The 27403-nt window shown below is 44.2% G+C and overlaps 1 protein-coding gene across 1 annotated transcript in view; it reads left to right on the top strand.

The window, feature by feature from the left end:
* LOC132825298 (kinesin-like protein KIF19) overlaps window positions 1–27403 on the top strand; it is a 303850-nt gene that overhangs the window by 169001 nt on the left and 107446 nt on the right. The gene's annotated exons all lie outside the window — the stretch shown is intronic.

Here is a 27403-nt window from a genome sequence, read left to right as displayed (position 1 = left end):
CTTCCACAGTCTTCAATTCTCTGCTGTAACTATGCCTCATAATACCTGGATCCCAAGGACAACTGGTTACTGCTCTTCAAGATCCTAAATGTACAGCATTTCCTCACCCAAGTCCTTGTGATTTCATAAAAATTCATGGAGCTAATACAGCTTTATTCTTTTCAGAACCACTAACTTAAACAGCACACAGCAGCTCCAAGTAATCAAGGACTATTATCTGCAAAGGGCAATCTTTTGAATGTAAATTCAATAAGTCTTCCTTATGTCCATATGCCAGGTTATGGCTCTCTATCCACTTATGTGCTATGCCAAACTATGCCCTAGGTCTATTCTAAAAGACCCATCGTGCCCCCCATAAGAGAATTTCCATGCTTTGTGATTCACTGTACACAGTACAGAATCAAGGTAATTTACTGACAGGATGTGTAAATAACACATTAAAAAATAGTGGAATATTATGGACAAATTTCTATGTTGAAAAAATGAATGCTGCACTTCAATAAAAGTGCCAATTATCTGGATCCTCAAAAGTACCAATAGAATCTGTCATCAGCGATCATGGAACATTACAGTGCAGTTCAGGCCTCTATGTTGTGCTGACCTGTGGAACCAATCTGAAGCCCATCTAGCCTGCATTATTCCATATTCATCCACACATTTATCCAATGACCATTTAGTGCCTTTAAAGTTGGCGGGTCTACTACTGTTGCAGGGAGGGCCTTCTTCCCCCTACTACTCTGAGTAAAGAAACTACCTCTGACATCTGTCCTGTATCAATCACCCCTCAATCTGAAGCTATGTTCCCTCATGCTAGCCATCACCATCTGAAGAAAAAGGCTCTCACTGTCCGCCTTATCAAACCCTCTGATTATCTTGTATATCCCAATTAAGTCACCTCTGAACCTTCTTTTCTCCAACAAGAGTCTCAAGTTCTGAAGCCTTTGCTCATAAGACCTTCCCTCCATACCAGTAAATCACCTTTGAACTCTTTCCAAAGCTTCCACATCCTTCTTATAAAGCGGCGACCAGAACTATATGCAATACTCCAATGGCAGCTGTGCCAGAGTTTTGTACAGCTGCTGCATTGACCTTATGACTCAGAAACTCAATTCATCAACCAATAAAAGCTAACCCATCTTCTAAACAACACTATCAACCTGGATGGCAACTTTCGGGGATCTATGCACATGAACACCGAGATCTCTCTGCTCATCTACATTACCAAGAATCTTACCATTAACCCAATACTCTTTATTCCTGTTACTCCTTCCAAAGTGAATCTCTTCACACTTTTCCTCATTCAACTCCATTTGCCACCTCTCATTCCAGCTCTGCAGTTTATCTATGTCCCTCTGTAACCTGCAACAACCTTCAGCACTATCCACAACTCCAGTGACCTTAGTGTTATCCACAAATTTATTGACCCATCCTTCTATGCCCTCATCTAGGTTATTGATAAAAATAACAAACAGCAGTGGCCCCAAAACAGATCCTTGTGGTATACCACTAGTAACAAGGGTCCAGGATGAACATTTTCCATCAACTATCACTCTCTGTCTTCTTTCAGCTCGTCAATTTCTGATCCAAACCACTAAATCACCCTCAATCCCATGCCTCTGTATTTTGTACAATACCCTACCTGGGAACCTTATCAAATGCCTTACTGAAATCCATATACACCACATCAACTCCTCCACCTGTTTAGTCACCTTCTCAAAGAACTCAATAAGGTTTGTGAGGCACAGCCTACCCTTCACAAAACAGTATTAACTATCCCTAATCAACTTATTCCTCTTGATGATGATAAATCCTATCTCTTAAAACCTTTTCCATAAGTTTACCTGTAACTGAAGTAAGGCTGACTGGTCAATAGTACCAGGGTTGCCTCTGTGCCCCTTCTTGAACAAAGGGACGACATTTGCTCTCCTCCAGTTTTCTAGCAGTATTCCTGTAGACAATGATGGCATGAAAATCAAAACTGAAGGCTTTGCAATCTCCTCCCTGGCTTCCCAGAGAATCGTAGGATGAATCCCATCCAGCTCATGGGGCCTATCTATTTTCACATTTTCCAAAAATGCGAATACCCCCTTGTGAACCTCAATCCCATCTAGTTTAATAGTCTGTATCTCAGTATTCACCTTGACAACATTTGTCTTTTTCCATTGTGAATACTGATGAAAAATATTCATTTAGCACTTCCCCTATCTTCTTTGATTCCATGCACAACTTCCCACTACTGTCCTTGATTGGTCCTAATCTTACTGTAGTCATTCATTTAGTCATGATATATCTATAGAAAGCCTTAGGGTTTTCCTTGATCCTATCTGCCAATGACTTCTCTTGTCCCCTCCTGGCTCTTCTTAGCTCTCTTTAGGTTTTTCCTGGCTAACTTGAACCTTCACATCTCCTGCCCGCACAAGTCTTCTTCCCCTTGACCAGAGATACAACTTCTTTAGTAAACCATGGCTCCCTCGCTCGATCACTTCCTCCCTGCCAGACTGGTACATACTTATCAAGGATACGCAGTGGCTTTTCCTTGAAATAAGCTCCACATTTCAATTGTGCCCATCCCCTGCAGTTTCCTTCCCCCTCCCCCCCCCCCCCCCCATCCTATGCCTCCTAAATCTTGCTTAATCACATCATAATTGCTTTTCACCTAGCTATAACTCCTGCCTTGTGTTATATACCTATTTTTTTCCATTGCTAAGCTAAACATAATCAAGTTGTGGTCACTATCACCAAAGTGATCACCTATCTCCAAACCTAATACCTGGCCAAATTCATTACACAGTGCCAAATCCATTGTGGCCTAGCCCCTTGTTGGCTTGTTGACATACTGTACTCATACAATAGTGTTTCCAGTCAATGCTTGGAAAGTTAAAGTCTCCATTAACAACTACCCTGTTACTCTTGCTTCTATCCAGAATTATCTTTGCCATCCTTTCCTCTGCATCTCTGGAATGATTTGGAATTCTAGAGTTACAGAAACTCCCAACAGTGACCTTCTCCTTTCCTGTTTCTAACCTCAGCCGATACTACCTCAGTAGACAAGTTTTCAAACGTCCTTTCTGCTACCGTTTTATACTGTCCTTAATTAACAATGCCATACCTCCCCCTCTTTTATCATCATCTCTGTTCTTACTGAAACATGTAAATCCTGGAACCTGCATCAACCATTCCTGTCCCTGTTCTATCCATGGCTCTGAAATGGCCACAACATTGAAGTCCCGAGTACCAACACGTGCAGAAAGTACAGCCACCTTAATCTGAATGCTTCTGGTGTTGAAGTAGACACACTTCAAACCACCTTCCTGCTTGCCGATGAACTCTTAAAACCATATTTCTGATCTCACAATCTCAACCTCCCGGACACTGGAGCTACAATTTAGGTTCCTATTCCCCCTGCAGCAAATATCCCCCCCAGAATATTGGTACTCCTCTGGTTCAGGTTTAGACCATTCTGTTTGTAGAGGTCCTACCTATCTCAGAATGAGCCCCAATTATCCAGGAATCTGAAACCCTCCCTCCTGCAACATCCTATAGCCACGCGTTCAACTCCTCTCTCTCCCTATTCCTCTCCTCATTAGCATGTGGCACTGGCAACAATCGAGAGATGCTAACTGTTTGATCTAGTGTTAAACTTCCACTCTAGCTCCCTGAATTTCTGCCTTAAATCATCATCCTTTTTCCTACTGTGTCGTTAGTACCTCTGTGTCCTCCTCCCCCTCAAGGACCAAAAAATGATCCAAGATATCATGAACCCTGGAGTAAAACGTGAGGTCTGCAGATGCTGGAGATCAGAGCTGAAAATGTGTTGCTGGTTAAAGCACAGCAGGTCAGGCAGCATCCAAGGAACAGGAAATTCGACGTTTCGGGCCAGAGCCCTTCATCAGGAATGAGGAGAGTGTGCCAGGCAGGCTAAGATAAAAGGTAGGGAGGAGGGACTTGGGGGAGGGGTGATGGAGATGTGATAGGTGGAAGGAGGTCAAGGTGAGGGTGATAGGCCGGAGTGGGGTGGGGACGGAGAGGTCAGGAAGAAGATTGCAGGTTAGGAGGGCGGTGCTGAGTTCGAGGGAATCGACTGAGACAAGGTGGGGGGAGGGGAAATGAGGAAACTGGAGAAATCTGAGTTCATCCCTTGTGGTTGGAGGGTTCCCAGGCGGAAGATGGGGCGCTCTTCCTCCAACCTTCGTGTTGTTATGTTCTGCCGATGGAGGAGTCCAAGGACCTGCATGTCCTCGGTGGAGTGGGAGGGAGAGTTAAAGTGTTGAGCCACGGGGTGGTTGGGTTGGTTGGTCCGGGCGTCCCAGAGGTGTTCCCTGAAGCATTCTGCAAGTAGGCAGCCCGTCTCCCCAATATAGAGGAGGCCACATCGGGTGCAGCAGATGCAATAGATGATGTGTGTGGAGGTGCAGGTGAATTTGTGGCGGATGTGAAAGGATCCCTTGGGGCCTTGGAGAGAAGTAAGGGAGGAGGTGTGGGCGCAGGTTTTGCATTCCCTGCGGTTGCAGGGGAAGGTGCCGGGAGTGGAGGTTGGGTTGGTGGGGGGTTTGGACCTGACGAGGGAGTCACGAAGGGAGTGGTCTTTGTGGAACGCTGATAGGGGAGGGGAGGGAAATATATCCCTGGTGGTGGGGTCCATTTGGAGGTGGCGGAAATGACGGCGGATGATACGCTGTATACGGAGGTTGGTGGGGTGATAGGTGAGAACCAGTGGGGTTCAGTCTTGGTGGCAGTTGGAGGGGCGGGGCTCAAGGGCGGAGGAGCGGGAATTGGATGAGATGCGGTGGAGGGCATCGTCGATCAGGTCTGGGGGGAATCTGCGGTCCTTGAAGAAGGAGGCCATCTGGGCTGAACGGTATTGAAACTGGTCCTCCTGGGAGCAGATGCGGCGGAGACGAAGGAATTGGGAATATGGGATGGCGTTTTTACAGGGGGCAGGGTGGGAGGAGGTGTAGTCCAGGTAGCTGTGGGAGTCAGTCGGTTTATAGTAGATGTCTGTGTTGATTCGGTCGCCCGAGATAGAAATGGAAAGGTCTAGGAAGGGGAGGGAGGAGTCTGAGACAGTCCAGGTGAATTTGAGGTCGGGATGGAAGGTGTTGGTAAAGTTGATGAACTGTTCAACCTCCTCGTGGGAGCACGAGGCAGCGCCGATACAGTCATCGCTGTAGCGGAGGAAAAGGTGGGGGGTGGTGCCAGTGTAGTTGCGGAAAATGGACTGTTCCACATATCCTACGAAGAGGCAGGCATAGCTGGGGCCCATGCGGTTGCCCATGGCAACTCCTTTAGTTTGGAGGAAGTGGGAGGATTGGAAAGAGAAGTTATTCAGGGTGAGGACCAGTTCAGTCAGTCGAAGGAGGGTGTCAGTGGAAGAGTACTGGTTGGTGCGGCGGGAAAGGAAGAAGCGGAGGGCTTTGAGTCCTTCGTGATGGGGGATGGAGGTGTACAGGGACTGGATGTCCATCGTGAAGATAAGGCGTTGGAGACCGGGGAAGTGAAAATCATGGAGGAGGTGAAGGGCGTGGGTGGTGTCCTGAGTGTAGGTGGGGAGTTCTTGGACTAAAGGGGACAGAACCGTGTCGAGGTACGCGGGGATGAGTTCGGTGGGGCAGGAGCAGGCTGAGACAATGGATCGGTCGGGGCAGTCAGGTTTGTGGATTTTGGGCATGAACCTTGGCACTTGGGAGACAACACACAGTCTCTCTCATTCCCACAGAACCTCCTATCTGTCCTCCTAACTTTGGAGTCCCAAATGACTAATGCTCTGCTCATCTTCCCCCTTCCCTTCTTAGCACCAGGGACAGACTATGCCAGAGATCTGTATAAAGTCCCAGCACTCAGGTAAGCCTTTTAAACAGCCCACCTTAAGGCCTGATTGCCCCTGCTTTACTTCCAAGGTAGCTGGCCTGACTGTAGCCCGTATTTGCCCATCTACCAAACACCACAGCAAAGTGGATCTCCATTTATTTTTAATCCATTCACATGGTCTGGGTGTCACGTGTTAGGCTAGCAGTCATTGCTTATCCCTAATTGGCTGTTGTGGATCTCGAGTCACAAGTAGGCCAGACCAGATAAGGATTGCAATTCTTTTCCCTTAAGGACATTTATGAACCAGATGGGTTTTTCCTGTTAATCAATATTGGTTTCCTGGTCTCCATTTAACTTTTAATTCCAGGTTTTTCTGGCATTCAAACCGAGGTCGCCAGAACAAAATGTTCAAGCCCAATTGATTAATAGTTCAGCTTTGTTTACATCCGTGTACACCCTAGCCAGTAATAAACCAGAGACATCTCTATCGATGGAGAACTAACTCTACAGTCCTCCGCTCTACCAGCTGGGCTATCGAAGGAGAAGAAGATTCCTGAAGAAGGGCTTATGCCCGAAATGTCGATTCTCCTGCTCCTTGGATGCTGCCTGACCTGCTGTGCTTTTCCAGCAACACATTTTTCAGCTCTGATCTCCAGCATCTGCAGTCCTCACTTTCTCCTAAATCTCTATTGATCAATTTTGAGTTGAGAGGAGGTGAATCTCACCCCACTATCATGTCCTTTTCAGCTGCCACTTTCAATATCTGGGTGTACTTGTGTGTCAGGAGCAGGAAGCACAAGGATTTTCTGATCAGTGAGGAATCTGTTCGATTTAGAGACCACAATCATAATTTGATCATCTCTGATCATCGGTCGTGGAGAGTTGAACCAGTGCAGCCTCTAGGGACTCCTGGTATTGAGGTAGCCCAGCAGAGATTAGATGAGCACCTGGCCTCCAGAAACCCAGCACAGATTCCCAGCCTCATTGGCCCAGCATGGACTCCTGGCCTTAATGAAATCCAGGGCGTGCTCCTCGCATCAGTGAAGCCCAGCCTGGACCACTGGGCTCAAGGAATGCAAGCGCAGAATCCTGGCCTCAAGGTGAATCCAGGCATGGACTTCCTGCTTCAGAAAGACTGTAATGCTGAACTTTTATTTCCTTATTTTTCTAATGTATAAGATTTTGTACCTAGCTTGAGAAGAACTGTAATGCTCTTTTTTTTTGGATATAACTTTTAATTGTTCTAACTTTTGAACCTAGTTATCTTTGTACCTAAAGGATGCCAGAAATGGCAGCTTTGTGAATTTTCACTGTATTTTCGTATCCCTGTAATTGAATACATGTGACAGTAAATCTAATTCTAATTCTAGCAATAATAATGCTAGGCTATCGCTTCCCTTCTAAGTGCCTTTAATGTTCTGATTATGCCACTGAATTTCACACCGGATCTACAATTATGCTTTTATTTTGGTTTATTTTTCTATTTTTGGAATGAATTTGTAATAGAGTGATATTGGTGCTGTGTAAACAATTTGTGACTATGACTAAGTGCCATTTGAAAGCCTGGCTGTGTTTTCAACCCATGGAAAACTATTTAAGATAATCATGCTGTCACTGTTGAGGTTATTATTCCCACGGTAGCGATGGCATTCTTTGAGCTGTGTAGGAAGGCTGTTTGGCAGGAAGACATTTAAACTCGCTGCAACACTTTTTTTTGTGTTGCAGGGTATGCTGATGATAATGATGATGCACAGTCCTTTTCGAGCATTTTGCTACTATCTGACAAACTATTCTGATGATCACTATGCAAATTACGTCAGTTCTGATCAGTACTTTTCACCACTGGAAAATATTATTCCCTTGGTTTTTATATTCAAATCAGCAGCATCACATCAAGCACATTTATTAATTCCAGCACAATATCTTTAAACTTAACAAGCTTAAAAGTCTTGTCTGCTAGTATAAGATGGGCAGTACCAATTTGACTATCAGACTGTGATTTTGATACAGTTGACTATCTGATGGAGTTGCAGAACTGATAGCTACAGCTCGAACTTAACCACCCAAAATTAATTTCTATTCCGGTAGGAAACCATCATTCCCTACAATTCCTGAATGACAAATGTTTCCATGTGCAGTTGTCAGGAATGAATTTATTCATGAGACATTTAATGGTATTCTTATTTTCAACTTGACCTTGCAGGGTCGAGAGTGTGGTGCTGGAAAAGCATAGCAGGTCTGGCAGCATTTGAGGAGCAGGGGAATTGACATTTCAGGCAAACTCCCTTCATCAGAAATGAGGTTAAGCCGAGGGGGTGATGAGATAATTGGGAGGGGGGTGCGGCTAGGGGGAAGGTAGCTGAGTGTGATAGCTAGATGGGGATGGGGGTAATGGTGAAAGATTGGAAAGAAGGATGGAGCGGATAGATGGGAAGGAAGTTGGACAGGTCATGAGGCCAATGCTGAGTTGCAAGGTTGGAACTGGGGAAAAAGTGGTGGGGAGGGGAAATGAGGGGAACTGGTGAAATCCACATTGCTGTGGGGTTGGAGGGTGGAAGATGGGGCATTCTTAGTCCAGGCGTCAGATGGTTAGGGAGTGGTGATGGAGGAGGCCCAGGACCTGCATGCCCTTGGCAGAGTGGGAGGGAGACTTGAAGTGGGCAGTGGGGTTGGTTGGTGCGGGTGTCCTAGAGATGTTCTCTGTAGCACTCTACAAGCAGGTGTCTTGTCACCTCTACATAGAGGAGACCACATCAGGAACAACTGATTCAGTAAATGACATATGTGGAAGTACCAGTAAAACTCTGATGGATGTGGAAGGCTCCTTTGAGGTCTTGGATGGAGGTGAGGTGGAGGTGGTGGGGGTGGGGGGGGGGGGGCGAGGTATGAGTGCAAGTTTTGCAATTGTGGTGGCAAAGAAGGTCCTGAAAGAGGAGGATGGGTTGGTGGGGGAGTGTGGACCTGACAAAGGAGTTGTGGAGGGAATGGGTTTTATGGGAAGCGAATATGGGTGTGGAGGGAAATATATCTCTGGTGTTGGGGTCTGTTTGTGGGTGGCAGAAATGGCTGAGGATGATGCAATGTATGCAGAGGTTGGTGGGGTGGAAAGTGAGGAAAGTGTTCTGTCCTTGTTGCAGTTGGAGGGGTGAGGTTCGAAGGCGGATGTATGGAAAATGATGAGAGGTGTTTGAGGGCATTGAGGGCTTGAAGACATTCCTGAAGAAGGGCTTATGCCCGAAACGTCGATTCTCCTGCTCCTTGGATGCTGCCTGGCCTGCTGTGTTTTTCCAGCACCACACTTTTCAATGCTTGAGGACACCATCAACCACATGGGAGGGAAAATTGTGGCCTTTAAAGATGGCGGCCATCTGGTGTGTTCTGTGGTGGAACTGGTCCTCCTGGGAGCTGATGTGGCAGAGGCAGAGGAATTGGGAGTAGGGATAGCATTTTTACAGGAGGCAAGAAGGGAGGAGGTGTAGTCCAGGTAGTTGTGGAAGTCAGGTTTGTAGGAGCTGTCAGTGTTGAGTCGGTCGCCGTTGGAGATGGAGAGGTCCAGGAAAGGAAGAGAGTTGTCCGAGATGGTCCAGGTAAACTTATGGTCAGGTTGGAATGTGTTGGTGAAGTTGATAAACTGTTCAATCTCCTCGTGGGAGCACGAGGTGGCGCCAATGCAGTCATCAATGTAATGGAGGGAAAGGTGGGGAATGGTGCTGGTGTAACTTCCAAGTAGTTGACAAAGAGACAAGCTAGGCTGGGGCCAGTGTGGGTGCCCATGGCTAATCCTTTCATCTGGAGGAAGCGGGAGTATTCAAAGGAGAAATGGAGGGGGAGGACCAGTTCAGCCAAACAAATGAGTGTGAGTGGAAGGGTGGAGATGTCAGAAGAGGACGAAACTGAGGACTAGTAAGCCCTTTTCATGGCGGATGGAGGTATATAGGGACTGGATGTCCATGGTAAAGATGAGGCGTTGGAGGCCAAGGAAACGGAAGTCATGGAGGAGGTGGATGGGTACATGGGTTGTGCCCCGAACATATGTGGAGAGCTCCTGGACCAGGGTATAGGACAGTATCAAGGTATGTGGAGATGAGTTCAGTGGGGCAGGAGCAAGCCAAGATGATAGGTTGGCCTGGGTAGTCAGAATTGTGGATTAGATTAGTGTGGAAACAGGCCCTTCAGCCTAACAAGTCCACACCAACCCTCCAAAGAGCAACCCACCCAGACCCAATCCCCTACATTTACCCCTTCACCGATTAGATTAATCTTGGGTAGGAGGTAGAACTGGGTGGTGCGGGGTTCCTGAACTGTGGTTGCAAGCTGTGGGTGAGAGATCCTGAGGCGATGAGCTTGTGTATGGTCTGGGAGGAGGTTTGTTTGTTTGTTTGTTTTTGTTTGTTTGGTGATGGGAGGTGAGTAGGCAAGCCAGTTGCCACACAGAGTAAGACAGGCAAACTTATGTTGGTTATGCATGGTCGCTTGGGAGGCTGTGAGGGTCCCTAATTCAAAGGTATGGTGCCTTATTGAGAGACCCTGCATTGCAAAGGGTGGGAGGGGCCTGCTGGGATTTAGCCCACTGTTCTTGGTTTTGAATTTTCTTCTCTCCACCTCCCAACCCCTTCACATTGACCAGGCCATGATATTACCCCTGTCATTATGTACCTGTCAAGTCAGGCTTCTGACACCACTCTGGGAAGGTGGGATGTTCCCAGTCTACAGTCTTCATGCAAGGAATGCACACCAGAGACCTCTTGACCTGCCTGAGTGTGATGTACAGCTGGTGGGCCTTCCTGGCAGAGGAGACTAAGGTCTGATACTGGGCATTCCAGCATCAGGCAAAGCCCCTGCTACCTTTATAGAACCATCCCATGCCCTGAAACCTACTCAGACACTATTCTCAATAGTGGAAAGTTTTGATCCATTTTGTTTGAGGCTGTTCAAATATAAGTTGTTGTTGAATAACTGTGAAGAGCACTTTTTTTTCCCCCCAAAAGAAACATGAAATGCAGCAAGTTACATAATCGACACCAAGCTCCAAATCAACAGCAGCTAAAACGCAATACTTTTTGATTAGAGTTAGAAATATATTTGAGTATTCTAATGGTGGATCTGAGCTGATTAGATATATGTAAAGTACCTAACACTGTTTGTAACTGACCTTTGGAAAAGAAACTTACAAATTGTTCCAATATAAGTCCTTGGATTAGAATGTTCCAATTGTTACACAAAGTATCTGTGGGGATGAGCTGAAGATGTAGGATTGGAGGCTGAGAATGTTAGAAGAACTTTGTTTAGCTTATGGTGGATAGAATGAACAATCCATCACTAAGAATTATTGGCTTGCAGTTTAATAAGCTTAGAGTTTGGTAATAGATGTGCAGGCACCTCACTAACTTTGTTCACATTATGTGCCTGTCCCTTTGTTGTATTTGAATGCTTCATCAGTTTTCCATTTAAAAGATGCCTCAAGACCTCCCTCTGGTACCTGCCACCAAATTGGATATGAACAAGTGAGAAATGTCTCACCTCTCAATCTGGCTTTAATATTTTGCCTTTGTCAATCCATGGTACTACCCCCTCCCACCCATCCACTGATTTCCTGCACTTTCTCTGCTACACATTGCCCAGGCTCTACTCTTCATACTGATCCTCATAACCTTTCATACTGACTTTCAAGAACACTAACCTGCTGCACCACCTACAGCAGTCCCACTTCACACTGCCCAGAGGGTGAACTGTGCTTCTCATGCCCCACGTAAAGAAAATTTTTTTCATGAAACCATTTCAGCACATCCTTTTTGAATCCTCTGTTCACTTATGTAATTGCATGTCTTATTGCACATCTTTTAACGACATGCATACATGAAATGTCATGTCCTTTTAAAATATCCAGTGTTATGGCTGTGATGGGTAGAATGTCACCCCTTCATGTTAATGAGTTGATTCAATTCCCAAGACAATTGATAGGGTTGTTTAAAGAAGGCATTTGGTATATTGGCTTTCATTAGCAGGGGAATTGAATTTAAGAGCTGCAAAGTTACGCTGCAGCTCTAAAGAGCCCTGGATAGATCACACTTGGAATATTGTGTTCAGTTCTGGTCGCCTCATTATAGGAAGGATATAGAAGCTTTAGAGAGGGTGCAGAGGAGAATTACCAGGATGCTGCCTGGACTGCAGGGCATGTCTTATGAAAAAAGGCTGAAGAAACTAGGACTTTTCTCACTGGAGTGAAGAAGGATTAGAGGTGACTTGATACAGGTGTACAGGATGGTGAGAGGCGTAGTTAGAGTGAATGGTCAGAGACATTTTCCTAGGGCAGAAATGGCTGTCACAAGGGAGCATAATTTCAAGGTGATTGGGGAAAGCTTTAGGAGAGATGTCAGAGGTCAGTTCTTCATGCAGAGTGTGGTGGTAGTAAGAGAGCCAGATCTATTAGGAACATTTTAAGTGACTCTTGGATACGCACATGAATGAAAGTAAAATGAAGGGTATGTAGTTAGTATGATCTTAGAGCAGGATAAAAGCTTGGCACAACATCGAGGGCCAAAGGGCCTATACTATGCTGTACTGTTCAAATGTTCTAAAATGGCTGATTGTCTCTCCTTTGTATAGCTATCCAAAATAAAATAAATATCAACCAGGCTTTTTCAATAAATTAAAAATAATCTATCTATCATAAATAAAAGCTACTCTTAAAGTAAGTGCCAATACTGATTACCCTCAAAGCTCTGATTCTGAATTAAACTAGGTTCACTTAATCCCACACAGACACGCGCTCTCAACACAAACAAGCAAGTCTCTGTAGAGATGCTTTTCTTTTTCAAAAAAAAGGCAAAAGAAGCAGAAACAACGCTGTCAACCAAGAGTCTGGAATTAAAGGCCACAATGTGACAACTTCACATATTCATAAGATTTCCTAGCAATGAAACTGATTTGCTAACAGCTGTAGATTGAAGGTAAACTACTAATTCTGATCCCAGATGACCTGGATGTGAATGTTTGACAGTTGCTCATAGTCCACTTCCTCCAGGTGTTACCAGGTAGACAAAATACTGACACCAAAATGTTAATATATAATATATAATTTGAAAATTACTACTGAGAGCAGAATTTCAGGAGAAAGAGTCTTGCAGTTTCTGGAGTGCTGTCTTTTCTCTGATTCCTTGATCTGTGTAATGGAATTTCCATTCTAGAAAGGTTTGCTAGGCAACCACTAGCATAGAGACAAACCTCAGCCCCCAGCCCTAACCCTCCAGTCCTCTCAAAATTATTTTTTTTCCGCAGTTATCAAGGTAATAAACCCTATCTCTTGTCTCCTTTGTAGCTTTGTTTGATCATTTCTCCAAAGTCACTTTATAAAAATGGTGGCTTGACCCGAAACATTGACTTCTGCACTTCCTGCAGTTGTTTTTTTATCCCTCACCGGCACTTAGCTGCACCAAGGTAAGTTGTGCTGCTGCAGGACTCCCCTCACATTGCTTAAGAACTGCTAAAATGAAAGAAGAAAAAAACTCCGCTCTGCTGCCATCTTGTTTGTAATGTAATTGTAATGTCATTACGTTACATCTGAATGAGAGTTGCTTGTGAAACATCAGATTATACCTTCATTACTATTGCCGACAAGGAACTTAAGCAATACAACAACATCTGGAACACTTGGTTAGCTCTTCCCAGCAAAACTTTACAACCTCGTGGGCAGATCTTATATCGGGATATTAGTTTACTGTAATTGCCTTAAACAACAGTAACAAAAAGATGGCCGATAAAAACAATCCAATTGACGTGCATGTAGAATTTCAAAATACGAGTAGTAAAACGCCAGATATTGTATTTTATAAACTTGAAGTTTATGGGATAAAAGGGAGAGAATCATGGAATTGTTAAAGCACAAAATGAGCCCATTGGCTCATTGTGTCTGCACAGACTATCTGAATGAGCAGTTGTCCTACTGCCCACTTTCTCTCCAGAACTCTGTACATTCTTCATTTTTAAACAACAATTCAATTTCTTTTCAGAGCCTCCAGCACACACTGTCAGGCAGAGCTTTCTAGACCCTAACCACTTCATGTATGAGGAAGGTTCCTCTCAGGTCTTTATAGCTTCAGTCCTCACTTTCTCCTCCTTCAGTTGCCAAATACGTGAAATCTGCAGCCTCTTGTTCTCCATCATTGTTAAAGGTTGGTCACTACCTATTTTTATCAGACTTTTTAAATTGATTTTAAATGCATCTATTAAATCTCCTGTCAACCTTCCCTTCAAGGAAACAATCCTAACTCTAGAAATGAAGTTCTGCATTCTGGGCACCCTGCATAGAACCATACAGTACAGGAAAGGGCCTTCAGCTCATGATGTTGTGCTGAACATGACACCAAATTAAACTAATCCCTTCTGCCTGCCCTTAGTCCATATCCTTCCACCCCTATATATGCATGTGCTTATCTAAAAGTCCCTTAAATTCCCTTATCATATCTGCCTCAACCACTACCTCTGGCAACGCATTCCAGACTCCTACCACTCTGTGTGCAAAAAAACCTGCCCCTACATCTCTTTTGAACTTGTCCCCTCCCCCATAAACACATGACCCCTAGTATTAGACATTTCAACTCTGGTGTAAAAGATTCTAATCGTCAACCCTATTAATGCATACCTTAATTTTATAGACTTCCATCAAGTCTCCCTTCAGCATCTGCTGTTCCAGAGAAAACAACCCGTGTTTCTATCCTCTCCCTGTAGCTCATACCATCTAATTCAGGCATCATCCTGATAACTGTCTCCAAAGACTCCAAATCTTTCATTGTCATGTGGTAACCAGAATCAAAAGCAATACACTAGGCATGGCCCAACCCAACATTACATCCTGACTCTTGTACTCAATTCCCTGACCAATAAAGGCAGGCATGCCATACTCCTTCTTTAACACCCTATGTACTTGTGTGTCCTATTCTTACATATCAGCAAGAGCAAAGGACCCAACAACAACTCCTGAGGAACTCCACTATAAACATGCTCCAGTCCAGGAATCATCTTTAACCACTACTGTTTCCTTTCACTCAATTAACTGAATATGTACAGTCCCTTTCATTGCGTATTGTAGAATTTTGTTCAAGTCTTTTCTGTGGCACTGTATCAAATGTTTTCTGGAAGTCCACATACACCATCTCAACAGCATTACCCTCACCTATTACTCATCATAAGTCACTCGCAAGTTATTTAAATAAAATCCAATGTTGATTTTCCTTAACTTCCATTTTCCCAAATGACCATTAATTCTGTCCTGAATTATTGTTTCAAGAAGTTTTCCCACCACTGATGTTAATCTAATTGGTCAACTGTTTCCAGACTTTTGGAAACAGCTGACCAATTTCGGCAGGATTTCGGGGAGCTAGGATGGAAGCTGAGAGCTAGAACAAGGAGTTGTTATCCCTGGTTTGTTACCCCTGCCACGTGATTGAGAGGCAAGGAATAGGGAGAGATATCAGCTAAACATGTGGCTGCAAGGATGGTGCAGTTGGGAGGGTTTCAGGTTCTTGGATAATTGGTGCTCATTCTGGGGAAGGTGGCACTTGTACAAACAGGACGGTCTTCACTTGAACCAGAGGGGTACTAATATCCTGGGTGGGGAATTTGCCGGTGCTATTCGGGTGGGTTTAAACTAGCTCAGCGGGGGATGGGAACCGGAGATGTAATTGCAGTGCACAGGTGGATGAGAGTAGGAAGGACAGGGACAGGATTTCAGGGTTACAGGAATGTGCTGGCAGACAGCAAACTGGTTTGGAGTGTAGTGTGTCTACTTCAATACCAGAAGTATCCGAAATAAGGTAGGTGAGCTTGCAGCATGGACAGGTACCTGGGACTTCAATTGTTGCGGCCATTTTGGAGACATGGATAGAGCAGGGTGAGGAATGGATGTTGCAGGTTCCAGGGTTTACATCTCAGATTAAGAACAGGCAAGGCAGTAGAAGAGGGGAGGCGTGGCCTTGTTAGTCAAGAATAATATAACAGTGGCTGAGAGAACTTTTGATGAGGACCGTCTACTGAGGGGGACCGTCTACTGAGGGGGACTTTAACTTCCCCAACATTGACTGACTGGAAATGCTATAATTCTAGTACATTGGATAGATCAGTTTTTGTCCAATGCGTACAGGAGGGTTTCCTGACACAGTATGTCGAAGGGCCGACAAGAGGAGAGGCCACACTGGATCTGGTGCTTGGTAATGAACCAGGCCAGGTGTTTGATTTAGTTGTAGGTGAGCACTTTGGGGAGAGTGACCATAATTCAGTTAGGTTTAGTTTAGCAATGGAAAGGGATAGGTACATGCCAACGGTTAAGAGTTATCAATGGGGCAAGGGCAATTATAATGTGAGTAGGCACGAATTAGGATGCATAGAATGGGGTAGCAAACTGAAGGGGATGCAGACAATGGAAATATGGTGCTGGTTTAAGGAACAGATATTGCGTGTCCTTGATAGGTAAGTCCCTGTAAGGCAGGGAGGAAATGATAAGGTAAGGGAACTGTGGTATACAACAGAAATTGCACCTCTTGTTAAGCAGAAGAATGAGGCTTATGTGTTGATGAGGCAAGATGGTTCAGATGAGGTGATGGAGAGTTACAGATCAGCTAGTAAGTATTTAAAGAGAGATTTAAGAAGAGCAAAGAGAGGACACAAGCAGTCTTCAGCAAATAGAATAAACGAGAGCCCTAAAGCTTTCTATAGATATGAGGAATAAAAGGATGACTAGGGTAGGAATAGGGCCAGTCAAAGACAGAAATGGGAAGTTGTGTGTGGACCCTGTGGAGATTGGAGAGGTGCTAAATGAACATTTCTCATTGTTTTTCACTCAGGAAAAGGAGACTTTTGTAGAGGAGAAGAATGAGGTATGAGATATTAGACTAGAAAGGATTGAAGTTCGTTACGAACAAGTGTTATCAATTCTAGAAGGTGTGAAAGTTCACAAGTTCCCTGGGCCGAATGGGATTTATCCGAGGATTCTCTGGGAAGTTGGGAAGGAGATAGCAGAGCCTTTGGAGTTGATATTTGAGTCGTCATTGTCTACAGGTTTAGTACCAGAGGACTGGAAGATTGCAAATGTTGTGTCCTTGTTCAAGAAGGGCAATAGAGATGACCCAGGTAATTAGAGACCAGTGAGCCTTACTTCTGTTGTAGGAAAGGGTTTGGAAAGGATTATAAGATTTAGAAGCATCTAGCAAGCACCAATTTGATTTCAGATAGTCAACATGGTTTTGTCAAGGGCAGGCCGTGTCTCACAAACCTCAGAGTTTTTTGAGAAGGTGACCAAGCATGTAGATGAGGGTAGGGCAGTTGACGTGGTATACATGGACTTCAGTAAAGCCTTTGATAAGGTTCCACATGGTAGGCTGTTGGAGAAAATGCAGGGGCATGGAATTGAGGATGATTTAGCAGTTTGGATTAGAAACCGGCTTTCCGAAAAAAGGCAGCAAGTGGTGGTTGATGGAAAATATTCAGCCTGGAGTCCAGTTACTAACGGTGTGCCACAAGGATCTGTTTTGGGATGACTGCTGTGTGTCATATTTCGGCAAGGATGTGGAAGCATTGGAAAAGGTGCAAAGAAGATTTACCAGGATGTTGCCTACTCTGGAGGGAAGGTCTTATGAGGAAAGGCTGAGACACTCGGGTCTGTTCTCATTGGCAAGAAGGCGGCAAAGAGGGGATTTGATAAAGACATACAAGATGATCAGAGGATTAGATAGAGTAGACAGTGAAAGTCTTTTTCCTAGGATGATGACGTCAGCTTGTACGAGGGGGCATAACTACAAATTGAGAGGTGATAGATTTAAGACAGATGTCAGAGGCAGATTCTTTACGCAGAGAGTGGTAAGGGCGTGGAATGCCCTACCTGCTAATATAGTTAACTTAGCCACATTAGGGCAATTTAAACAATCCTTAGATAAACACATGGATGAGTTTGGGATAGGAGGACGAGCTGAGAATAGTTCACAGGTTGGCACAACATTGAGGGCCAAATGGCCTGTTCTACCCTGTATTGTTCTATGTTCTAAAAAAGGTGTAACATTTGCAATTCTCCAATCTTCTGGCAATAAACCTGAGTCTAAGCAAGACTGAGTAATTGTGGTCAGTGCCATCTTGGATGCTACTCATCAGCTCCTGATCAACTTTAAGGACAGACAGTCAATCCAGTAGTTCCTCATTATCAATTTTAAGCTCTTCCAGTGTCTGAATTACACTCATTTTTTTACTATTACCTGGTTAGCACCGCCTTCCTGAGGAGGAACAGATGCAAAGTATTCATTTAATAACTCAGCAATGCCTACATTCACAAAGCCCTTTTTGGCCTCCAATCATCCCCACACCTTCTTTTACCACAGCAGCATATTAGATATACATTGGCAGAAGGATGCTAAAACATAGTCTATCTTCTTTTAGACTGGAAGGAGGTAGTGGGTGGAATTCCCCAGCATCAGTATAGGACTGATTCTACTTTGATATCTAGAAATTATTTGACTTTGTGGATTTTGAAACTTCTGATTTGAAACTTTCAGACTATGTGAATGTTGGCTGCAAGTTGAAAGCAGCAACAGATTTCAAGAGGACAGTGGATAATGGAAATAGCAGACATGAGGCAGATAAAATTCACAGCAGAAATATTTGATAGAAATAATGAGCAGAATCAAAGCAGCTCAATTGTACCATCAGCAACAGGATGAGAAGAATCATACTGGACTGAAGGAAGTGAGACTGATGTTAGGGGCATAGAGGTAAGGAACCTCTATATTCTAACAAAGTCTGTAACCTGAAATATTGATTCTGCTTCTCTTGTGTGGTGGTAATGCCAATAATCCAGAAACCCCAAAGCAAACATTTCGGGGGCATTTGTTTGAATCTCACCAAAGCAGATGGTGAAATTTGAACTCTGTAACAATGTTTGGGGTGGGGGTAAAGAGGGTGGAGAAAGGATGGAATGGCAACAATGTAATCATTGTCAATTATTATTTTAAAACCCCATCCGGTTCCTTCAGCCATCTGAGTCTGTCTGCCAAAACACTAAATCTACTTTCTGAAATCCATATATACTGCATCAACTGCACTACCCTCATCTACACACTTGATCACTCAAAATTCAACCAAATTTGCTAGACATAATCCCCCTCTGATAAAGTCATGTGGACTATTCTGGAGCTGAAAATGTGTTGCTGGAAATGCGCAGCTGGTCAGGCAGCATCCAAGGAACAGGAGAATCCAGCAACACATTTTCAGCTCTGATCTCCAGCATCTGCAGTCCTCACTTTCTCCTCGGACTATTCTGGATTAAACCTTGCTTCTCGAAACGAAGGTTAATCTTCTTCATAATTTTCTCCATAAGTTTCCCTGTCACTGATGTGAGACTGACTGGTCTACATTACCTAGTCTATCACGACCACCCTTTTTGTAACGTGGAACCACATTAGCTGTCATACAATGTGCTGGCAACTCCCCTGTGGCCAGAGACAATTTAAAAATTTGGGTCAAGGCCCATGTAATTTCCTTCCTTGTATCTCAGGCTTCTGTGGGAGACAAGTCATCTGGACCTGAAGGTAAAAACAATGACTGCAAATGCTGGAAACCAGATTCTGGATTAGTGGTGTTGGAAGAGCACAGCAGTTCAGGCAGCATCCAAGGAGCAGCAAAATCGACGTTTCGGGCATTCCTGATGAAGGGCTTTTGCCCGAAACATCGATTTCGCTGCTCCTTGGATGCTGCCTGAACTGCTGTGCTCTTCCAGCACCACTAATCCAGAATCTGGACCTGAAGGTCTGTCCACTTTTAAATATGTGAAAAACTCCAATTCCTCCTGTATCAAAGAACCTCACAGCCTCACATCTTCTTGAATTCTGTACTTGCATCTCCCTTCTCCTAAGGAAAGACAATTGTGATGTACTTGTTTCAACGTTCTACTATTGTTCTCTACTTCGGCAATCGATGGTCGACACCCCAGAGTAGCAATCAAGCTATATATCAGAGGACCATTAGCAGACCTCTGATCTCTAACATGAAAGCAATATATTTTATATTTTTCATGTGTGTGACTAATTCATTTTTGTTTTCATTCCAACATGATTGAATGTTACTACCTCTCGAGTTCTCATAAGTCAAAGATAGATAAGCAAAGCAGCTGATTTAAATGTAACATTTACTGTTCACATAAGTCAAAACAAAGTTATTGACTTAAATGTTACTACATCTGGCATTGTTCTCATAAGTAAAAAACAGATAAAAGCAAGGGAGTTAACAGTGTTCTATTGATTAAAATTGAATCAGCTGTGTCCTGTTACTGGGAAAAAGCATACACAGGAACATCTCCAAGGTTATGTAGAAGTGCCTGCATTCTTGATATTCATGTTCTTGCAGCCACTGTGACTACAGCTGACATTTCAAACTTGTAAGACAAAAAATTATTGCAAATAGAAACTTTTAACCATTGATTTCCCCAATACCTAATCATCACCGTTCTGCTGTGGATTTATCCTCAGGTAGCTTAGATTAGATTACTTACAGTGTGGAAACAGGCCCTTCGGCCCAACAAGTCCACACCGACCCGCCAAAGCGCAACCCACCCATACCCCTACATTTACCCCTTACCTAACACTATGGGCAATTTAGCATGGCCAATTCACCTGACCCGCACATCTTTGGACTGTGGGAGGAAACCGGAGCACCCGGAGGAAACCCACGCAGACACGGGGAGAACGTGCAAACTCCACACAGTCAGTCGCCTGAGTCGGGAATTGAACCCGGGTCTCAGGCGCTGTGAGGCAGCAGTGCTAACCACTGTGCCACCGTGCCGCCCCAGTTCCAGGCTGTTCCAGTCTATTTGGCTATATCCTGCCTTTGCCTTACCCCAATCCAAAACCCTTTCTTGCAAATTAATGTCTTTGTTTCAATAACAATGCAACCCCCCCCAATCCGCAACCACTGTCACCTTGAACACCTGTCCAGCTTTATTCCCCAGAATTAGGTATAGCATTTCACCACCCCTTGTAGGACAATCAGCGTGTTGATATAAAATAAACTCTTCTGAAAACATTTCAAGAATTCCCCACTTTTTGTACTGTGACTACTCCATTTAATATTGAGGTAGTTGACATTCTCTAATATTTTTATGCATCTCAGTGAATTGAAGGCATATCTGCTCAGTTGTCTGCTGACTGTTTGGGGGCCAATAATGCACTCCTATTAGGGTGACTAAACCTTTTTTAATTCCTAACTCTTACCCATAAAGCCTCCTTGATAGTGAATATCCTTGTATGTCGCAACATTGTGGGATTCTATGGATTTCCCTTGGGTCTTGCTGAATTTAAGGAAACCATTTTTGAACACTGTTTACCAGTTGCAGCAAATCACTTTGAGACTCTGACATGATGTCAGCCTTGTCAGCTTGTGTCAAGGGAAAGAAGGGAGGGAGAGAGATCATGGGTGAGGGGGATAAACTTCAATGATTGGGGAGGAGCACCTGGAGAAATCATGAGTAGGGTTCGACTTGAAACTTTTACATATTTTGGGTCAGTACTTGGAACTATGATGTTGTGGCCATAATGGAGACATGGATTTCACAGGGGCAGGAATGGTTGCTGGATTTTTCAGGGTTTAGATATTTTAAAAACAATGGGGCGGGTGGGGTAGTAAAAGTGGAGGGGGAGTAGCATTGTTAATTAGAGTGCATCACAGATGCAGAAAAGGAGGTTGTTGAGGAGGATATGTCTACTGAGTCAGTATGGGTGGAAGTCAGTAACGGAAAGGAGCGGTCACCTGTTTTCTATAGACCCTGCTCTTTTCTCTCTCTTTCCACCCACCCACCCATCCGAAAAAAAGCAGCATTTAGATGGAAGAACAAATCGGACAGCAGATCTTGGAAAGGTGCAAATGTAACAGAGTTGTTGTTATGGGTGACTCAACTTCTCCCAATATTGACTGGACCCTCCTTAGTGCAGATGGTCTGGATGGAGCTGATTTTTGTCAGGTGTGTCCAGGAAGGATTTCTGACTCAATATGTAGATAGGCCAACTGGAGGGGGAGGCCATATTGAATTTGCTGCTAATTAGCATGCCAGGCCAGGTGTTAGATCTCTTGGTGGGAGAGCATTTCGGTGACAGTGACCACAACTGTCTCACCTTTACTATAGCCTGGAGTGGGATAGGAACAGACAGTATGGAAAGGTTTTTAAATTGGGGAGTGGAAATTATACTGCTTATCAAACAGGAACTGTGGAGTATAAATTGGGAACAACTGTTCTATGGGAAAGACACAACAGAAATGTGGAGGCTGATTAAGGAGCACTTGTCGCGAGTGTTGGATAACTTTGTCCCACTGAGACAGGCAAGGAATGGTAAGGTGAAGGAGCCTTGGATGACTAGAGAAGACGAGCTTCTCATCAGGAGGAAGAAGGAAACTTGCTTAAGGTTGAGGATGCAAGGATCTGGCATAGCTTTAGAGGATTACAGGGTAGCAAGGAAAGAACTTAAAAATGGACTGAAGGGAGGGAGCAAGCAAAAGCTTTGGTGGGAAGGATTAGGGAAAACCCAAAGGCATTCTCCACTTACGTGAGGAATAACAGAATGATCAGAGAGAGGGTAGGGTCAATCCGGGATAATGAAAGCAAATTGTGCCTGGAGTCTTGAAGTAAGGGATGCCCTAAATGAGGCTTTTGCTTCAGTATTCATGAAAGGAAGGGACTTTGATAGTAAGAACACCATGGACCAGGTTAATAGACTTCAACGGATTGATGTTAAGAAAGGTGGAACTGTTGGAAATTCTGGGAAGCATCAAGATAGAAAAGTCCCTAGGGCTGGACCAGATATATTCAAGGTTACTACGGGAAGTGACGAATGAGATTGCTGGGCCTCTGGCGATGATCTTTGCATCCTCGCTTTCCACAGGAGTAGCACTGGATGATTGGAGGAAGGTGAACATTGTTCCTCTGTTCAAGAAAGGGAATAGGGAAATCCCTGGGAATTACTGACCAGTAAGTCTTACGTCTGTGGCAAGCAAGGTACTGAAAAGGATTGAGGGATAGGATTTATGACTATTTGGAAAAACATGGTTTGGTTAAAGATAACGTAGCTTTGTGAAGGGCAGGTCATGCCTCTCAAGCCTTATTAAGTTCTTTGTGGATGTGACGAGACAAGTTGACAAATGTCGAGCTGTGGTTGTGGATGTATATGGATTTCAGTAAGGCATTTGATAAGGTTCCCCACGGTAGGCTCATTCAGAAAGTTAGGTATGGGATACAGGGAAATTTGGCTGTCTGGATACAGAATTGGCTGGCCCATACAAGACAGAGGGTGTTTGTGGTTGGAAAGTATTCTGCCTGGAGTTCGGTGATCAGTGGTGTCCGCAGGGATCTGTTTTTGTGCCTCTGCTCTTTGTAGTTTTTATACGTGACTTGGATGAAGACGTGTCCGGGTGGGTTAGTAAGTTTGCTGGTGGTGTTTTAGATAGTATCGAGAGCTGTTACAGGCTACAACAAGATATCTGACAGGATGCAGAGCTGAGCTGAGCTGAGAAGTGGCAGATGGAATTCAACCTAGATAAATGCAAAATGGAAGGTCAAATTTGAATGCTGAACACAGGGTCAAAGGCAGAATTGTTGGCAATGTGGAGGAATAGCAGGATCTTGGGGTCCATATACATAGATCCCTCAAAGTCTTCAACCAAGTTGATGGGGTTGTTAAGAAGGAATATCGCGTTTTGGCTTTCATCAACAGGGAGATTGAGATTCAGAGTCGCAAGGTTTTACTGCAGCTCTATAAAACCCTGGTTAGACCACACCTGGAATATTGTATCCAGTTCTGGTTTCCTCAATTTAGGAAGGATGTAGATGCTTAAGAGTGAGTGCAGAGGAGATTTACCAGGATGCTGCTGGGTTGGAGGTCATGTCTTATGAAGAGAGAGTGAGTGAGCTAATGCTTTTCACATTGGAGAGAAGAAGGAATGAGAGACATAGATAGAGTAGGTAGCCGGTGACTTTTGTCCTGGGCAGAAATGGCTGCCATGAGGAGTCATAATTTTAAGGTGATTGGAGGAAGGTATAGGAGTGATGTCAGAGGTAGGTTTTTTTTAATGCAGAGAGCAGTGGGAGCATGGAAAGCACTGCCAGTAGTGGTAATGGAGTCAGAGCCATTAACTTAAGCGACTGTTGGACAAGCACATGGATGGCGGTAAATTGAGAGGTATGTAGGTTAGGTTGATCTTCGATTTAAGATAAATGTGCTGCACAACATCATAGACCAAAAGAGGCACTAAACAAAAGGGGCATGGGACTGCGGGCAATTTAACAGTTTGGATCAGAAATTGGCTAGCTGAAAGAAGACAGATCTTCTGGTTGATGGGAAATGTTCATCCTGGAGTTCAGTTACTAGTGATGTACAGCAAGGATCTGTTTCAGGTCCACTGCAGTCTGTCATTATTATAAGCGACCTGGATGAGGGAGTAGAAGGATGATTTCGTAAATTTGCAGATGACAGTCAGGTTAGTACAGTTGTGGATAGTGCTGAAGGGTGTTGTAGGTTACAGGAGCATAGGTAAGCTGCAGAGCTTGTCTGAGAGGTGACAAATGGAGTTTAGTGTAGAAAAGTGTGAGCTGATTCACTTTGGAAGGAGTAACAGGAATGCAGAGTACCAGGCAAATGGTAAGATTATTGGTAGTGAGCAGAGACAGCTGTACATAGATCTCTCTATGCCACCACCCAGGTTGATAGGGTTGTTAAGAAATCATACTGTGTGTTAACTTTTATTAGTAGAGGGATTGAGTTTTGGAACCATGAGGTCTTGCTGCAGCTATGCAAAACTCTGGTGCGGCTGCACTTGGAATATTGCATACAGTTCTGGACACCACGTTACAGGAAGGATGTGGGAGCTTTGGAAAGGGTTCAGAGGAGATTTACTAGAATTTTGCCTGGTATGGAGGGAAGGCCTTACAGGGAAAGGTTGAGGGACTTAAGGCTGTTTTTGCTAAAGTGAAGGTTGAGAGGTGACTTAATTGAGACATATAAGATAATCAGATCAAGTGGACAGTGAGAACCTTTTTGCTCAGATGGTGATGGCTAGCATGAGGAGCATAGCTTCAAATTGAAGGATGATAGATATCTGAGGTAGTTTCTTTACTCATATAGTAGTAGGGGCATGGAACTGCCTGTAACATTGTAGGCTTGTTAATTTTATGGACATTTAAATGTTCATCGCATAGGCACATGGACGAGAATGGAATATTGTAGGTTTGATGGACTTCAGGCTGGTTTCACAGGTTGGTACAACATCGAAGCCATGTTGCCTATACTGCGCTATACTGTCCTATGTTCTATGCATTTAAATCCTCACCAATGAAAGCCACTCATTTTGTGAGGTGAAATGACCATTGAATCGAATAATCCCTTCCTTTCAGCCAAACGTTGTTGGTTAATGTCATAGGGAACAGCATCAGCCACACACGCACATGATTTATGTATATCATAGATCTAGAATAGAATTCCTATAGTGTGGAAACAGGCCATGTAGCCTAACAAGTCCACGCCAACCCTCTGAAGAGTAACCTACCCAGACCCATTCCCCTATCATTCTACATTTACCCCTGACCAATGCACCTAATCTACACATCCCTAAACACTGTGGGTAATTTAGCATGGTCAATTCGCCTAACCTGCACATCTTTGGACTGTCTGAGTAAACCGGAGCACCCAGAGGAAACCCACACAGACATGGGTAGAAATGCAAACTTCACATAGCCAGTTGCCCAAGTCTGGGATCAAACCCAGGTCCCTGGTGTGTAAGGTAGCAGTGCTAACCACTGAACCACAATGCCAACTTCGTTGTTCTGAAGTCTTCAACAAGATGTTACAGCATCTCCCTGCAAATGACACAACACATACATGGCACTTTGTAATTTTGGCAAAATTCTCAAATAGCTGATATAATCTGAACACCTTCATGCTTCTGGCAGAATGATTTACTAGAAAGGATATGAACCTGTTGACCTGGTTGGTGTTGTCACTGGAGTGTTAAAAAGAATGATGTGTATGCACCTAAACAGATAGGGTTTCAACAAAACATGCCTCTGTACATTTAAGCCAGTAACCTGTTTCTACATTGTTGCTTTGGGCAGAGCTGCTTCTGGTTAGGTTATCTTTCAAAGATATAGTTGGGACTTTTAAATGATGTGTGATTACTGTTAGGATGTCCAGAGCCACAGACTTATTCCCCAGGAGCATGACTGCAAATCCCATTGCAGCAGATGGTGAAATTTGAATTCAAGGAAATCTGGAATTAAAAGCTGTGTAATGGCTGTCTCACTAACACTGTGGATTGTCATTAAAATTCATCTCATTCACTAATGCCCTTTTTAGGGAGTGAAACTGCTATCCTTACCTCGTGTGGTCAATATTTGCCTCCAGACCCACAGCAATATGGTTGATTCTTAACTGCCCTCTGAAATAACTCAACAAAAACCCCTCAATTGTGTCAAAACGGCATGAAGTTTAAAAAAAGATCAACCTGGGTATCAGAAATGACAAAAATGACAAAGGCAAACACACCCCTCCTGACTCTTCAAAGTCCTCCTCAACAACACCTGGGAGCTAGTGCAAAAACTGGAAGAGGTGTCTCACAGACACGTCAAGCTACAGCCTGACATGGTTGGATTCTCAAAATCATTCCTTACACATAGAGACCCAGACACTACCATCACCATTCCTGGGGTATGTCCTGTCCAACTGGCAGAATAGACACCTCAGAGGTGGAGGCATGGTGGAATACAGTGCGGAGATTATTGCCCTGTGAGTCCTCAACATTGACTCTAAACCCCATGACTTCATGGCACCAGGCCAAACATGGATAAGGAAAACTCTTTCTGATTACAACTTAACATCCAATCAGTTGATGTTTCAGTATTCCTGCAAGATGGACACCACTTGGCAGAAGCACTCGGGGTGGAAAAAAAATGTATTCTGGGTGGGGGATTTCAATGTACATTACAAAGAGTGGATTAGCAGCACCACTACTGATCAAGCTGGTCGGGTTCGGAAGGACAGCTGCTGACTGGGTTGGCTGTAGGTGGTAAGAGAACCAATGACAGGGAAAAACATGTTTGACCTCATACTCGCCAATCTGACTGCTGCAGATGCATCCATCCACTGCCCAGTTCTTGTGGAGATGAAATCTGGGTATTCTACAGTGAACAACTCACTAGTCCCTGTCCATCATCTACAAAGCATAAGTCCGGAGTGTGATCCCCTTCTTGCTGGATGAGTAGAGGTAAAACTGTACTCAAGAAGGTTGTTACCAGATGTAATCTGGAGCAGATCAAGATGGCTCACCACCACCTCTGCCTGAGCAATCAGGAATGGGCAACAAACACTGGGCCTACCATTACTGCCCACATGACTAGCAACAGATTACCTTAATCCAGCTGAATGGCATAATTGACTCGTGTCTGAAAAGTGCAAAACCCTGTCTGATCTTCCGTGTGACTAGTAGTTTATTTAATTATTGCAGCTTAACATCTGAACATTACATCATTACATCAGGGGAATTCAGTGTACTAGCAGCTGTCTTAGCAGATTGTGGAACTGCT

Source organism: Hemiscyllium ocellatum, chromosome 20 (assembly GCF_020745735.1).
Source record: "Hemiscyllium ocellatum isolate sHemOce1 chromosome 20, sHemOce1.pat.X.cur, whole genome shotgun sequence".
In the NCBI taxonomy this organism is placed as follows: Eukaryota; Metazoa; Chordata; class Chondrichthyes; order Orectolobiformes; family Hemiscylliidae; genus Hemiscyllium; species Hemiscyllium ocellatum.
This window is presented reverse-complemented; position numbering and strand designations above follow the sequence as displayed.